This window comes from Miscanthus floridulus, chromosome 3 (genome assembly GCF_019320115.1).
Source record: "Miscanthus floridulus cultivar M001 chromosome 3, ASM1932011v1, whole genome shotgun sequence".
In the NCBI taxonomy this organism is placed as follows: Eukaryota; Viridiplantae; Streptophyta; class Magnoliopsida; order Poales; family Poaceae; genus Miscanthus; species Miscanthus floridulus.
The window spans coordinates 128,229,771-128,246,215 of record NC_089582.1 but is presented as its reverse complement, the minus strand read 5'-3'; the positions used below and the strand labels follow the sequence as shown (position 1 = coordinate 128,246,215).

The window sequence follows — 16,445 nt, the reverse complement described above, 5'->3', positions numbered from 1 at the left end:
TTATGAAGGCAACGACGAAATCCTCCCTCTAAACTTCTAAAGTTTGATTATTTATGGCATGTATTTAGGTTAAAAATAGAAACGATTTGATCCTATATTTCACATACTTTGAGTATTTTTAATGGGTTTTCAAAGCAAATCCTTTACCCATGCCTCCAACTTAATCTAGACAATTCATCCAACCAACACTTTGTTTTCTCCCACTTGACTCGTAGTAAGCAACTTAAGACCAAAACAATTGCATGATCCCCTCTTAAACAATCTAACTTTAGCATAAATCTCAAAAATATTTGAATTCCAAACAAAGAATAGGAGAACTTTGCAGCTCTATTAGTTAAGTTTATTGTGGTAGAGCTTGCCCACTTCGGCAAGTTCTCAACTTGCACGGGTGCTCTAATTTCCTGAATAAGTAATGGTGTGCTTTTTTTCAATGGTAGGTGACATACCCATCAACAATGAATAATAGGAAAAAAGATATAGTTGAGAAGGGAGAATTCTTGATATGTTATAGTAATTAGGCATGTATCTTTAATGGATGACTAATTGTTAACAATACATTGATCTTATGAATTTTTATTAACATGGAAATTTGGTAGAATTGAAAGAAGAGCGGAAGGCCTGAAAATGAAATGTTTTATAGATGTAATTACTGGGGTAGTTACAACAAAGGAAAAGGTTTAAAATATGAGATGGTGAAGATATTTTCTATTATGGATTACCTATGTTGTAGCTGAATGAAGGATGTCTTTGTTTGATTGTGGCATGTCATCTTGATTGTGGTTATCTACATGTCTATGGAGCAGGCATTGTACTTGAACTACTAGGCCCTGTTTGTTTAGTTTTGGGTTGTTGAGCTGCTATATAGCCTGAACCGGGGAACCTATTGAGGATGCGGGCCAAGATCCAGTTGGGACGGGCCGAGCTAGCTCAAGTCATTGCAATTGGATCGCTGCAGTTTGGGCAACGATACTTGAATTTCCCACCAAGCTATCTCAAAGCTTAACTACTGACTGAACTGTTTGTTTGGGTTGAGTTTTCTCATAAGAATCGTAAGTTGAATGTAGATGCTGATAGTGTAGCAAAAGGTAGCATCTACTACACTAGTCGTAGATTTGTTTGGTTTCTCGTCAGAAGGCGTATATAGAGGTGTGTCTCAAAAAAAAAAAAACTAATGACTGAACTTGTAGAAAAAAAGAATAGAAAAAAAAACTATATCTGGTTAGATACAGCACCCCCTCCGAAGAACTAAGAACCAAATCGGATCATGAGGGAAATCTTAGGGGTATTTGGGACTGCTCCATAAGCTCTGCTCTATAAACTCCATCATGGATCAGCTTTATAAAAAACTAGAGTTTATGGAGCACATCTTTAGGTGCTCTCATAACTCCACTATTTTTTCTCAAACAGAATGCATGGAGCTGAAATTATTTGGCTAAAAAAACATGAAGCAGAGCTTAAAAAAAACATGGAGCGGAACGGTCCCGGACACGCCCTAAATCTTATCGTCTCGCACTCTCCGCCTCTCGCTCGCTAGTGGGTGCGTCGCTGTTGATACGTGCTCATGTGATGCACCACGCAGCTGAAACTAGCAAGCTGAACCATGGACGGCGGCCGGGCAAAACAGCCAGCAACTAGCATGGATGGTGTGTAAAACAAACCAAAAGGTGCAGTGGCGCCCAGCGGTCCGCTCCACTGGTCCACGTCGTTATCATTCCGAGAGCTGATAGATCGATCAGTTTTAATCGAGCAGTACAAGTGCTGCTGAATTCATGAAGTGATCGTACATTTGGAGGCCCTGCTTTTGCCCATGCATGATAAAGAAATCGAGGACAAGGACAAGGACAAGGACAAGGACAAGGACAGCAAGTGCTGCGGCTCCAAATGCAACTCGCGATCTATCGATGGCCAAGTGCATGCGTGCAGTGCCTTCGCTCACAGGGTCCGGCCGGTTAGATTATATGCATATCTCTATCTCTACCGCTAAAATATATGAATTACTAATATCTACCTAGTAGGACAAACACCCCAGTTATGGGTCCACCCGACAGCAAAAAAAAACTTTCTATATAACCGCTTCTCTACCAGCACAGTTAAAGGAAAGAAACCCAGAACAAAAGACAATGCCGTGCTTAGGAGGAAAAAAGAGAATTAATATGGAAGACAATGCCGTGATTAACTTATTGGGGATGAAAAAAAATTAGACCACAATTAAAAAGGTAATGCTATGATTTTTTTTTCGTTGTAAGGTACGGGCACAGTCCTATATATAATGTGTGTGGCGCCGCGCACGACGCACGTACGAAAAGCGCATGGATCATTAATGTCAGTGCGTGATTTTATTGGGTAGACCTGCAATATGTTTCAGGTTCTCTGAACCTTTTCTGGCCGGTCGCCGGCCGGCCGTCTCCGTTGTGGCTGTGGTCCTCTTGTGGTGGAGCACTTTGGTCCGTTGGAACATACCGGCCGCATTCTTGCTTGGACAGCAGCCGCCGCACGTACGTTCGTCCCCAAGTTGAAGCGCCAGTTGCATGCCCTGTGTGCCACATGGAATGGAATGGAAGCACAAGTGTGTATGCAGTAGAGGACCTGTATGTATCACTATATATCACTACCGGGTCCAAGTATGTAACACATGCAAGACTTCTGTGTCCCCATTGTGCTAGTGACGTACGGGATCAACCATCTAGCTCGATCGGCCACAAGGAAAAATTCACAAACGTGTATATATGTTAGGCTGTGTTCAGTAGGATGAAATTTGAGAATTAGGATACCGTAGCACTTTCGATTTTATTTGGCAATTAGTATTCAATTATGAACTAATTAGGCTCAAAATGTTCGTCTCGTGATTTCCAACCAAACTGTGTAATTAGTTTTTTTCGTCTACATTTAATGCTCCATGCATATATCGCAAGATTCGATGTGATGACTATTGTAGCACTTTTTAAGAAAACTTTTTGAAACTAAACAAGGCCTTAGTATATTGTGTAGCGCATGCAGTTAGATCTTTTTTGGGCCACTGCTTTCTCATACGATCTTTTATTTTCGTGACGCCGTTACAGACGTAGACGTTCACATACACGAGCGTACACTTACCTCTATGAACGCAACCATGCACACTCTACCCTCATAAGCATATCTGAAGAATTGGGTTGGACCGGCAAATCTCGAGAATGACAAAGTCACCATAAGCACCCCGTTGTCGATGAACACGTTGCCCGTTAAATCCTGGAATAAATTTAGAAAAATACGAGCACTTGTGTCAAGTCGGGAACTTAAATTCGGGTGGGCAGCTTTCACCAAAAAAAAAAAAAAAAACCAACCAACTTTATTTTAGGAGTCCATGATACAAAGAGTTCTGTGCTGCGTAGGGACTAGGGAGTGTGTGACCGACAGGAGTGAGTATATACGCTCATATTTCGAGTGACCTCTTCTTGGTTCATTTGCGAGCAGTAAGGGCGTCCTCAATGGAAAGAGTTAGCTGCCATCTATTTAGTGCCACGTTAATTTACGTTGATGTTGATCCCACTTGCAAGAATTTTTTATTCAATTTATCTTCTCTCCACCACCGTGGATCCCACCCGCACTCTTGTCCCCGCTCCAAAAGCAGAGAAGGTGATGCAGCTGCCCGATTTTTTTTTTGCTTTTTTTTTTTTAAAGTTTTTTACAAATATGCCCCTGGTGATATGTTTTTAAAATTTAGACCCTTAGCTCGGCGTCATTGTTGGTGGCACTGAGATTACACGTCTCGGCGCTAAAGGGTTTGGCGTCGGGGCCACATCTGCATCAAAGTAGAGCCGAGGGTGACATGGCAGCCAGCTCAGCGCTGTGGATCTTGGCGCCGTAGATCCTGGCGCCGAGCTGGCCTTACAGGTGGGTCCTTTTCCTTTCTTTCTTCCTTCCTTTCCTTTTCCTCTCTTCTTTTCTTTTCTCTCGCCCGACGCCTCCCGCTGTCGGCGTCGCTCCCGCCGCACCTCTCGTGCGTCCTAGTTGGGGACCTCTCTGCTGGCGAGGCGGAGATGGCTGGGGAGTCACCGACCTAGGCCATAGGCGGCGCGTGGAGGTCACAGCGCCAGCGGCCAAGGTCGACGCGCGGAGGTCGCGGCCCTGACGGCCGAGGGCAGCGTGCGAAGGTCATGGTCCCCACGGCCGATGGTGGCGTGCGGAGGTCGCAGCCCAGTGAGGAGACGTCATCGTCTTTTGCAGATCCATCTTTGCTGAGCCCTCTGTACGGTGAAAGTCCTCTCTCTGTCTTCTTCCGTTGTGCCTTTTTTCTCCACTTCTATATGCAGTAGAGTCCCTTGCAACTTGTGACGAGTTAAATAAACTAGGTGCCGAATTGATCCTTGGAGATCTAGAGGCTTGAGGGATGTCCTGTGTTCTCTTAGTTTCTTCATTAGGAGTGGCAGTGGCCACAATATACATGTGTTCTCTTAGTTTCTACAATGTTATTTCTGGAATTGAAATGTCATACATCTTCAGTTATTTCTGGTAAGTGGCCACCTTCACTTATATCCGGAAGGGATGAATAAGCTTGGTGGATTAATTTTATTAACGTTGATTTGGTGCTCAAACTGTAAATTTCAGATAATTGATAGTATAAAAACTAGGCACTGAACTGGTTGGGATGCAGTGTGCTCTGACATTTCTTTTATGATCTTATTTGATCTTGCTGTTATTTTCGTTGGATTAATTGCCATGTAGGATCGTATTTTGTACCGGAAATTCATGATCTCACTACACATATAGATGATGCATGATGGTATTTTACATATATATGCAGGCATTATTTACCATTAGTTAACAGCAGGAATTTTCGATTCAATTATATGCAGCATTCTACCTTCGGACCTAAACTGTTTCTAGCAAAATTCTCCTTGTTTCTGTGGTTCTCCAGAACGTATGTTTCTTACTCTTTACCAACTTCCGCACGATGCTTCTTTATGAGGGGAAAAACTCCCCAATCTTTCGTACTTAAGTATTTCTGTAGATAATATTGTAGTTGCAGTTGAACACGAGTATCCAAGTCTAAGAACCAAGAATCCAGTCCAACTAGCAGAGTATCCAATAATTATCTAGAATTGCAATTGCAATGTTTTTTAATCAATCCATTTCAAGTTATCTGTGTTTGTATTTAAATTTTCCTAATACATACTTTTCATTTGGTGTTTTATTGTTTATGTCATGCTTTTTTCTGACAAGTATTTATCATACTACATTTTCCTTCTACTGTTTCTTTGGTGTGAACAGATTGCCAAACCTAGCTATGAGCGTCACCTATTTAGTTGGATTGGTTTTCTTCCTCAAATAATGCTAACATTTGATTCTACATGAAAGCAGTGACCATGGTAATTGTGCCACTGGCGCTGGCAAGGCTCACCTGCTCCTGGTAGGTGCTTCTTTCGTGCTCCCAGAAATTCTTTATTTTTAATTCTCTATATACTGCTCCTGATAGAGATTGGACTGTAAACTTTTTTTTTTTTGAGATAGATTGGACTGTAAGCTGTGAAGTACCTTATTACTGGACAGTGGAATTACTTGTCTCCATTTATTGGTGCAATAATTGATATTTTTCCTAGAACAAATGGTATTGTTCACCAAGCATATTTAGTTGGTTATGAACTTTTGATCCAGTTCTCCTGTCCATCTTATCATGTGTCATTGCAGGGGACTGCTATACAAGGTGAAGGTGAGGCTTGTAGGCTGTTGTGTGCAGTGTACACCGCTGTGAGTGTGTGCCGCTGATCCATCTTTGCAAACTTGGGAGGCTAAAGAAGGGAGCTCGATCATTTGCTGAACATATGGTGTTTCATAACAGTACGGCAGGACGATGCAGGACTTGGCTCTATGCGTCTATTGCATTGCTAACCGGAGATGCATCGGTGCATGCAACGAACCGTACGTGCATGTGTAGGCATCCAAGCACGGACGCAACACACCTCACCTGTAAGCACGTCATGACTTGTAAGCACGTGGAAATATGGCTAAGTCTAGAATTTATGATCGTGGCTAAGTCTGATTTTTTACCGTAGTTAAGTCCAAACTTGACGAGACTTGTTTTGTTGTCATCTCCTTAGAGAGTATTCAAATTCGTAGTACGGTATCAAATTAAGTCGCTATACAAAATTGAAAGATAAAATATCACAAACATGTCAAATTCACTACCGGCGATAAGTGAATTAGAAAGATTTAGAGAGGCCAAAACAGCATCACAATTCGGCCATGTTAAAGACTGATTTAGGTTTAGGTCCAAAAGTAAAGTTTATTGTACTCAACTCAAACTACAACTTCTATTAAAGGTCAAACTTCATATCTAGAAAAGAAACTATAGTTTTACCCCTAGTCAAAACAACATCATGAAAAAAGTAGTTGACTATTGATCCAATACTTATAAGCATTTTTAGGCTAGTTCATGAGCATAAATCCTAGATCATTTTTTATCTTAAGTATTTCTAGACTGTTTTAAGTGATCAATCAATAAGTCACTATAAAAAATCTAGAGTTAACCACATTTCTCAATATCCAAGTCATGGTAAAAATTAAAATTTGTCAATTTCCATAGCTCGACGCCGTAGTAATTAGCGTCGAGTTCGGCATCAAGATCCACGGCGCCGAACTCATGCCACGTTCGCGCCAAACAAGCAGCCACGTCAACAACACGTAGAAAATGACTTTGGACCTCGGCACCAATTGCTTTGGTGCCGAGACGTGTAAGCTTGGCGCCAATTGTCACGGCGCCGAGGTTAGGATCTATTTTTTGAAAGGATACTGCTAGGAGCGTATTTATGAAAAATTAAAAAAAAGCTGAAAAACAAAAAAAAATCGGTGCAGCTGCGTGACTTTTTGTCTCGGGATGCACAAATAGATGAGCGACGAGTTCGTCGCTGGCTCGATTTTCTTGGCATCTTCTCTTTCCTTCACGTAGGATGCACGCTGATCTGTACATCTAAATAGCTAGCTGACTCAGCCTCGTTGGGACGTCCTAATAGTGCGCGTCATGTTGTAGTGATCATCCTTGGAAATCTTTATAACATGTTCTGAATCAATTTAGTAGCGGTACGGTGACGAGTCGCCACTCGCCAGCTTCAAGACGAAAGAAGGTACGACTGGGATTCATTCGAGATGCAATGCAAGTCCTACACGGGTTGCCTTGGGGGGAGAATAAGGTGGGGCACCTGAAGGGCTACAGCATGCGGAAGAAACAAAAAAAGGGCATATATATAGTGGACTGCTTTGCTGTTTAGTGCAACGACGTAACCGTCATAAGCTTGTTGCCTTCGAAACCATTGTCTTATTTGTTTGGCTGATAAATCATGTCTAAAAGTACTGTTGGCTGATTTGTTATGAGAGAAAAATACTGCTCGTTGACTGAAAAAGTACGGCTTATAAGCCCAGCGAACAAGACGATTCTTTCTTACATAGTAGTATATATACTTATGCTGTGACTTTTTCTTAAGTTTGACTGTTAAAGCGGTTAGGTCATTATTTGCCAAAGACCACTGCATGACAGCGGCCCATGCACATTTCAATTTTTTAGATTACACAATACGATGCAAGGTGGAGGTAAAGCAAATCCGAGGGGGTGCAGTTGCCTCGTAGATACGTAGATTTGAGTCATAACCATGGTGAAAAATTAACCCTATTCACAACTGTCGACAGAATATCGTCGATAGTCCTCTGAGGGGTATCCCACGAAGGTAGATTGATCGGCAGAGGAGAGCGAGATCAAGAACAAGAAGGTAACAGAGACACACGAATTATACAGGTTCATGCCACCAGGATGACGTAATACCCTACTCATGTGGTCTGTTGGTTTGTATTAGCTATCATATGATATGCCGTGATTTTAGAGGGGTCCCTGCCCGCCTTATATAGTCTGGGAGGCAGGGTTACAAGTCGGTTAGATCTGAGAGATAACCGGAAAGTAATAACTGATTACAGAAATCTTAGGATCATACATATCTAACAGATCTCGTAGTATCTTCAGGATATCTTTCCGATGTCTTGCGGAAGGCGCCGAGCAGAGTCGTGCCCCGCAAGGCTTCTTCTTGTGGGCTAGGCTACCCCTAGGGGCATAGCCCATGTGGTTTGCCGTGGGTATTCGGGGTCATACACCCCACAACAACGCACGCACAATCACCCATATGAACACACGCATATAAACCCTACCCCTATGAGCACATTCAAAGATTGGGCCGAGAAATCCTCGAGACGAGATTGACGAAGCCACTACACGCGTCTCGCTGACGAAAACAACGCTTACCACTGAAATAACTAGTAAGTAACTCGCACAAATAAGGTTGGTGCCTTACATTTTTTTGGCATTTGGTTTTCTTGAAAATAATTTTTATTTGTTTATTGAAATTATCCTCTCCTCTGAATGCACTCATATTATTTTGCTCATATCTACAGGAGCCACTGCTGCATCAGCTAATCGATAGCCTGCTCTGTGTTACATCTGCCCATTAAAAATCTGTAATAGTTGTGCAGTTGTTTCATGTGTGGTTGTAGTTAATAGGTTTAGTATCGCTTTGGAAGTTTAAGAGGGTAAGGGTTAGCTTATAATCTTTGCCGCTCTAAACACAACACCTATGAATTAACCTTTTATATGTAGTAAGAACTAAAATATAAGATATGTGGTATGCGTATGGGTCTGTCCGCGTGAGAAGTTGGGCCATGAGAAGATATTGGATAAGGTGTATTACCGATCCCAACATTTTTTTAGTGCATCAGGCATTCCCAAACAAATTGTGGAACCACAGCTGACGCCATTGAATTGCTAGTCTCAAGCCTGCAACCGAGGCTACTTTATCATGTTGCTACTGGCTATGTTGTGACCTCATACACTACTACTGTAATTCTAACCGAGGCAGGCAAAAACTATTAACCGAGGCGGGCAACTGATCCGCCTTCGTCAAAAGGTCACAGTTAATTCGGCCTTAACGGAACCGCCTCGGTTAACGAAAATAAAAAAACAAAAAAAAGCCCAAACTCGGCTGGAAACCGGGTCTAGGCCTAGATCTGGGCCGCTACCAGCAGCACCACGCCGCCGCGCCGTCGATTCGCACCATGCTGCCCCGTTGTCAGATCCGCCACCGGGGAGCGCAGTTCGAATCCCAGCCGACGCCACGCTGCCGGATCCGTCGCCATAGGGCTCCTCCTCGCCGGATCCGGGTACCTCCTGGTTGGATCCACCGCAGATCGAAGCAACCGCCGTCGGGGAGGACGCCACGCTGCCGGATTCGCCGCCGGGGGGCTCTACCTCACCGGATCAAACAGCCGCCGCGCCCCTCCACCAGATCCGCGACAGATCGAGCCTGCCGCCACACACCTCCACCGTATCGAGCCCGCGCCGCCACCCCCAAGCTCGTGCTGCCACCAGTTAGCCCGCGACGTGGTGGAGGGCTCCCTAGCCCCGCGAGCGCCGGAAGACCTGGCGCATGCGGCCCACCGGGGCGCGAGCGCCTCCCGCCGTCGTAGGAGAAGATCCTAAGCGAGAGGAGATAGAGAGCGGCCACCGGTGGTGGGAGTGTGGCGGTTGGTGAGGGAGACCCGAGAGAGGAAGAGGAGATCGAGGTGGGATGCGGCGGTGGGGGAGAGAGAGGAGAGCGGCGACGTCGTCGAGTGAGGGAGATGAGAGAGTGGGAGGGAAGGGTTGGGCCTACGCCGCTGCCTAGGAGAAAGAGGAAAACGCGTGGCACCTGGAGGGAAACAGAGAGCGGCGCCTAGGAGGCTTGGAGGGAGTGGTCACGGTTAGGGTTTTCATCCCGCTATATATACTCGGAGGTGGATATTGGTCCTGGAAACAATAGCGGGCTAGGGCGAAATTTCCGAGGCGGGCCGTATAGACGACCGCCTCGGTTAATCGATTAGCTGATGCGGTTGTGTTAGGGCAACCATCTCGGTTAATAGGCATTAACCGAGGCGGTTCTGTTACGTTGCCCGCCTCACTTAAGCATTAACCGAGGCGGTTGCTGGGGCAACTGCCCTGCCATGAATAACCGAGGCGGGCAACCGGCCCAACCGCCTCGGAGGCCTTTTTCCAAACGTCTTGGTTAAGTTTTTATGTAGTAGTGATAGTGAAACTAGTCTAGAAGGGTGCTAGAGTCAGGCCCCGTTTGGTAGAGCTCCTACGTACTACAGCTTTTCTGATGCATTCACTGTTCATGCACTGTTCATAGGATCTGTTTTTTCTCTCCCCTCTCTCCTTCTCTCACAGAGCTGGTGGGAGCATGTGAAGCCAAAAAAATTGGCTTCTCCTGCTTCCACCGGCTCTGTGAGATAAGGGGAGAGGAGAGAGAAAAATAGGCAAATAGCTCCTGTAAACAGTGCATCAATAGTGAATGCGTCAGAGAAGCTGGAGCCGATAGGAGCTCTACCAAACGGGGACTCAGTTTGCATTGAGGAATGAATGGATCAATTGCATATAAGACATCAAAAACGAATATGCTTTTCTTGATTTTTTTTCAGCCAAGACATTAGATCAGCATGTTTTGTTTGTTCTATCCCTTTCGTCGATCATGATGCTAAATCTTTCCACCAAGGAATCCTGAAAGCATCTAGGCCCCTAGTTGGATTTCGGTGATTAATGTCAATACAAGATTACTATGACTAACGTGTGTTTTGCAGAGGCAATTAAGTTAGGTCATGGTAATGGAGATCGATTGGGCAATCGAGGTTGTCATGCCCCTACGATGGAAATCGTTTCGGTTTTCAGAGGATGGACGACAAGGTTAAGGATAACTAGTTCTAAGTGTCGATTGGAGTTGGAGAGACACTTAGAGTAGTTTAGGACTTTGTTTTTCCTTTGGCCGTACTATGAAGGGGGGTATGAACGGGTAGCTTGACCTAGTTGAGTCTAGTGAGTTAGGTGTGGTGCACACTTGTTAAAACTAGCTCTAGGTAGCTCCTATGAATGCCTAAGATCCTTTGGAGCAAACTTCATTCACATATGATCGAGAGTTGAAAGTGAATGGAGGGTCAAACACTGACCGGACGCTGGCTCCGGTGCGACCGGACGCTGGCCGCAGGGTCCGGTCAGTTCGTTTGACTGAGGTGGTTAAGTCTGTTGTGACCGGACGCTGGAGGGTCGTGTGACCGGACGCTGAGAGCTAGCGTCCGGTCGACTCCAGTAAGGGTCCAGACTTGGAAAAGTGTGACCGGACGCGTCCGGTCAGTGAGACCGGACCCTGAGGGTTCAGCGTCCGGTCGAGTCCAGTAAGGTTCCAGTAAGGGTTTTATGCGACCGGACGCGTCCGGTCAGTGCTGACCGGACCCTGCCAGCGTCCGGTCGACTCTTTAAATACTGGTTCGCGGGTAGAACTGACCGGAGCGTCCGGTCATCACGACCGGAGCGTCCGGTCACCCCGCAGAAGCTCATAACGGATAGTTTTTCAGGCTGCCTTATAAATAGAAGCTCCACTCGTGAGTGGAGTAACTTTTGCTCATTCCAACAGCTGAGAAACACGTTTGTGAGTGCCAAGAAGAGCAAGTTCCTAGTGAGGTGTTTGTGAGTTGAGAATCCAAGAGAGTAGCCTCACTAGCAAATCAAGAGTAGCCAAGTGTGCATCCATCGTCTCATTAGGCTTCGCGTGGTCAAGTGAGAGTTCGTGCTTGTTACTCTTGGTGATCGCCATCACCTAGACGGCTTGGTGGTGATTGGGAGTTTGGTGTTCACCCGGCGGAGCTTGTGGGTGACCCAACTCAAAGTTGTGAGCGGCTTTGGGTGATTCGCCGCGACGGAGTGTCGAAGAATCAACCCGTAAAGAGCACTTGATCCTTGCGCGGATCAAGGGGGAGCTACACCCTTGCGCGGGTGCTCCAACGAGGACTAGTGGAGAGTGGCGACTCTTCGATACCTCGGCAAAACATCGCCGCGTTCCTTTCTCTCCCTATTTACTTTGAGCACTTACTTTGAGTATTTACTTTAAGCAATTCAATACTTGTTTTACATCCATAGAATTGCTTGCTTGAGTAAGGTTGGAACATAGGTGGTGAGTTCGTTGTGCATTAGTTTGATAGAAATACTTTTCTAGGCACAAGGGGTTAATTGGGCTATCCGTGGGATTTGTTTATTGCAAGAGAATTTCGAATTAGCCCAATTCACCCCCCCTCTTGGGCATCTTGATCCTTTCAATTGGTATCAGAGCCTCGTGCTCACGTTTTTAAGCTTAATCGCTTAGAGCAAGATGTCTCACGGGGATGGTCCTCCTCCTATCTTTGAGGGAGATGATTTTCCATATTGGAAAATCCGCATGGAGGCATACTTAGAAGCTCTAGATGTTGGAATTCTTAGAGCCGCCTCCCAAGGGTTCCCCGCACCTAGGAATGCCGCCCAACTTCAAGGCGATGAAGTAAATTATGAAAAATGGAATGCAAAGGCTCGCAACACCATTTTTAGAGGCCTTTGCAAAGAGGTGTTCAATCGTGTAAGGAACCACAAAGACGCCCATGCACTATGGTCGGACGTTTGTGCGCTCCATGAGGGAACCAAGAGTGAGCGTGAGGAACGCTATCATCTTGTGATTAAAAAGCTAAATTCTTTTGAGATGTTTCCCAAAGAAAGTGCTAATGAGATGTATTCTCGACTAAATGTTCTTGTAGAGGAAGTCAATGGGCTTGGACTTACTCAAATGTCACCATCCGATGTTGTGAGAAGAATCTTGAGTGTCCTCCCCATTGACAAATATGGGCATATTGTGACCGTGCTACATCAAGGTGATCTTTCCACCGCTACACCGACACAAATCTTGGGAAAGATCAATGCTCATGAGATGTACATGCACATCACACCACAAGACGGCTCATCCTCTACAAAGAAGAAAGAGAAGGACTTAGCATTCAAAGCTAGCCAAGACAAGGGCAAAGCAAAACTTGAGTATGAGAGCTCAAGTGATGAAGATGATGAAGAAAGTCTTGCCCTCATGGTGAAGAAGACCACCAAGATGCTAAAAAGGCTAAATAAGAGTGGCATCAAGTTTGATGGCAAGAAGAAGAAGTTCTTCACAAGTTCAAGAAGAAAGCCAATCTCCGAGATGGATTGCTACAATTGTGGCGAACTTGGCCATCTAGCTCATCAATGCACAAAGCCCAAGAAAGACAAGTTCAAGAACAAGGGCAAGAAAGATGATTCAAGTGATGAAGATGAAAAGAAGAAGAACAAGCCATACAAGAAGAGAGATGGCAAAAAGAGGGACTTCTACAAGAAGAAGAAGAGTGGCAAGGCCTACATTGTCGGTGATTGGCTCACGGACATTGATTCATCAAGTGGATCATCCGATGATGAGAGTGACGATGAAAAGGTGGCCGCCATTGCTATTGATCTTGCATCTTCACCACCACCATCGCCATCATCCTCTACACACCTATGCCTTATGGCCAAAGGTGAACGAAAGGTAACTAAGAGTGATGATAGTAGTGATGATGAACATGCTAGTGATGATGATAGTGATAGCGATGATGATGACTCACCTACATATGATGATCTTGTCAAAATACTAAGAAAATATACAAAGATCATTAGAAAGAGTAGAGCTACAAATGAAAAACTTGATGCTAAAAATGATTCACTCTTAGCTAAGTGTGATACATTAGAAAAGACTAATGATGAGCTCAAAGAAACAAATGATTCCATATCATCCAAACTTAAGGAGCTCAAATCTTCTAAGAAAGAGCTTAAAGATAAAAATGATAAACTTGAGTGGGTGCACAATGAGCTTATCACTAGTCACAATAAGCTAAAAGATGAATATACAACTCTAAAGATCAATTATGATACTCTTATTATTGCACAAGAATTCTTACCAAATGAGCCACATGATGCTACTAACCATGTTGTTAAGATTGATATAGCTACCTCATGTGATGATTTAATTGATGAAAGCATTGAGCATGGATCTAGTAGCAAGGGCAAGCAAGTGGTTGAGTGCAATGACTATGATGAGTTTGTCAAGCTCAAGAGTGAAAATGAGAAGCTCATGAAAGATCTTGAAGAGATGAAAAGTCACAACACCATTGTGCTAGAAACTCTTGATCATGACAAAGAGGTGATCCTTGAGAATGAGAAGCTAAAAGAAGAAATCAAGAAACTCAAGGAGGAGAAGAACAATGATATTCTCAAGGAAGAGAATAAGAAGCTCAAGATGGAGAAAGAGCATCTCAAGGTGGGATTGAGCAAGTTTGCTAGAGGCAAGCATCTCCAAAGTGAGCTACTCATGAATACCGTCATGAAGATGGATAGAAGTGGCATTGGATATATGGCAAGTGTAGAGAAGAAGAAGGCTCAAGCTCAACACCAACAATCAAAGCCAAAGCCAAAGCCAAAGAGATGTTTTGAGTGTGGACAAGAAGGCCACTTTGCTCATGAGTGTCAAACTCCACCACCACAACCCTTGCCCAAGCATGCTAGACCCTTTGCCTTCAATGCTCACTACATGCTTAGAAAAGATTCGAGTGGAAAGATGAAAGTCATGTTCTTAGGTCCCCCCAACAAGAGTAGGCCTAAGAAAATTTGGGTGGCTAAGTCACTTGTTGAGAAGGTGAAGGGCCCTCAACAAGCTTGGATCCCTAAAGCTTGAATCTCTTGTGTGTAGGTGAACTACAAGACCGGTGGAAGTCATTGGGTTATTGATAGTGGTTGCACTCAACATATGACCGGTGATCCTCGTATGTTCACCTCACTAGATGAAAAGGTAGATGGACAAGAGAAAATAACATTTGGAGATAATTCAAAGGGCAAGGTTAAAGGATTGGGCAAAGTGGCAATATCAAATGATCATTCCATTTCCAATGTACTCTATGTTGCTTCATTGAGCTTCAACTTGCTATCCGTTGGGCAATTGTGTGATCTTGGATTTCAATGCTTATTCACCGAAAAGGAGGTTGTTGTATCCAAAGTAGATGACAATCAAGTGATATTCAATGGATTTAGATACAACAACTTATATCTAGTTGACTTCACCTCCGAAGATGCAAACTTGAAAACTTGCCTATTCACCAAAACAACACTTGGGTGGTTATGGCATAGAAGACTTGCTCATGTTGGGATGAGCTCACTCAAGAAGCTTATGAAGAATGATTTGGTAAGAGGATTGAAGGATGTGAAGTTTGAGAAGGACAAGCTCTGTAGTGCATGTCAAGCCGGCAAGCAAGTTGCAAACACTCATCCAACCAAAGCTTTCATGTCAACCACAAGAGTGCTAGAACTCCTACACATGGATTTATTTGGACCAACAACATACAAGAGTTTGGGAGGAAATCTCTATTGTCTTGTGATTGTGGATGACTATTCAAGATATACATGGGTGTTCTTCCTTCATGACAAATCCGAAGTTGCATCATGTTTCAAGAAGTTTGCCAAGAGAGCTCAAAATGAATTTGAAGTGAAGCTAAAGAAGATAAGAAGTGACAATGGCAAAGAGTTTGACAACACAAATATAGAAGCTTATTGTGATGAAGTTGGAATCAAACATGAAGTCTCCGCAACCTATACTCCTCAACAAAATGGTGTAGTTGAGAGGAAGAACCGGACTTTGATCACTCTTGCAAGGACAATGCTAGATGAGTACAACACCCCCGAAGCTCTATGGGCGGAAGCAATCAACACCGCATGTTATGCATCCAACCGCCTATTTCTTCAAAAGTTCCTTGTCAAGACACCATATGAGTTGCTCAATGGGAAGAAGCCGGACGTCTCCTTCTTTAGGGTGTTTGGTTGCAAGTGCTACATCTATAAGAAGCGGCAACACCTAGGGAAGTTTCAAAGGCGTTGTGATATAGGTTTTCTTGTTGGTTACTCATTGAAGTCCAAAGCATATAGAGTATTTAATCATGCCACCGGCTTGGTTGAAGAAACATATGATGTGGAATTTGATGAATCTAACGGCTCCCAAGGAGCACATGAGAATCTTGATGATGTAGGTGATGAACCATTGAGGGAGGCTATGAAGAACATTCCGGTGGGAGACATCAAGCCAAAAGATGATGAAGATGATGTACAAGTCATTAACCAACCTTCTTCATCAAATGTACCACAAGATGGTGAAAAAGTTCGGAGAGTAGAAAATGAAGATACTCATATCTCCCATGAACAAATGGTGGTACAAGCACAAGATGTTGATGCTCCACAACCTCCTCCTCAAGTGGTCAATAGAAGAAATACACCTCTCCTACAAGATCATCCACAAGATCTCATCATAGGGAGTCCAACAAAGGGGGTGATGACTCGATCTCAAAAACTTACTTCATTTATTGCTCATCACTCCTTTGTCTCTTGCTATGAGCCTACCAAGGTAGAAGATGCTCTTAAAGATCCGGATTGGATCAATGCCATGCATGAAGAGTTGAACAACTTCACTCGCAATGAAGTTTGGAATCTTGAAGAGCGACCAAAAGATGCAAGAGTCATTGGAACGAAGTGGGTGTTCCGCAACAAGCAAGATGATCAAGGT

The 16,445-nt window shown here is 44.1% G+C and overlaps 1 long non-coding RNA gene across 1 annotated transcript; it reads left to right on the top strand.

Moving 5' to 3' along the window:
* The first annotated feature begins 3,960 nt into the window (after positions 1 to 3,960).
* Positions 3,961 to 6,016, top strand: LOC136546881 (uncharacterized). The gene is made up of 4 exons (XR_010781445.1): positions 3,961 to 4,225; positions 5,338 to 5,386; positions 5,488 to 5,584; positions 5,665 to 6,016. It is a non-coding gene; the product is annotated as an uncharacterized lncRNA (long non-coding RNA).
* Positions 6,017 to 16,445: the final 10,429 nt, after the last annotated feature.